General features: G+C 33.2%; 1 non-coding gene across 1 annotated transcript; it reads right to left on the minus strand.

The window, feature by feature from the left end:
* Positions 1 to 366: 366 nt before the first annotated feature.
* LOC136119735 (U6atac minor spliceosomal RNA) lies at positions 367 to 492 on the minus strand. Its single transcript, XR_010655696.1, has one exon. It is a non-coding gene; the product is annotated as a U6atac minor spliceosomal RNA (small nuclear RNA).
* Positions 493 to 763: the final 271 nt, after the last annotated feature.

A 763-nucleotide genomic window follows, 5' to 3' on the forward strand; every position in this document is an offset into this window, starting at 1 on the left:
ATGTTAACTTTTCCAACCCAAGAACATGCGATATCTTTCCATTTCTTTAAATCCTCTTTAATTTATTAATGTTTTTATAGTTCTCAGCAAATAAGTCTTTCACCTCCTTGGAAAGGTTTATTCCTAGGTATTTTATTTTCTTAGTGCAATTTTAAAAGGTATTTTTTTTACATTCTTTTTCTGATATTTCATTGTTAGTGTAAATAAATGCACTGATTTCTGAATGTTAATCTTGTATCCTGCTACTTTGCTGAATTCATTTATTAGATCTAGTAGTTTTTGTGTGAAGTCCTTAGGGTTTTCTATATATAGTATCATGTCATCTGCGAATAGTGACAGTTTTACCTCTTCCCTTCCAATTTGGATAAAAAACAATGGTTAGATGCCACTAAGTAGGTGGAAATGCCTTAACCATATGCATGTTGTCAGGCCCAAGGGCCTCTTCCATTGTTGTCAAGGGGAGTGCTAACCTTGTCTCCTTTCATACAACACTGGAATAGAGAATTTTTTGATGAAATGTTTAGCTGACAGCAATTGACTGAGGTATAATTCCTGAACAGCGCAACTAACCTTCTGGAATGAGATTTAAAGTAACAGCATACACTTTCTTCTGATGGACTGTATTTTAAAACCAATGTGATATTGCCCTTACTTTGGGAAATATTTCCAAAAAGCTATGAAATAGATCTTCAAAAATTTTACACATATGCAAACACAAATATTGTTCCAAAATTTTCTGTGTGTATGTCTGTGTGTCCGTGTA

Source organism: Phocoena phocoena, chromosome 2, assembly GCF_963924675.1.
Source record: "Phocoena phocoena chromosome 2, mPhoPho1.1, whole genome shotgun sequence".
Lineage (NCBI taxonomy): Eukaryota > Metazoa > Chordata > Mammalia > Artiodactyla > Phocoenidae > Phocoena > Phocoena phocoena.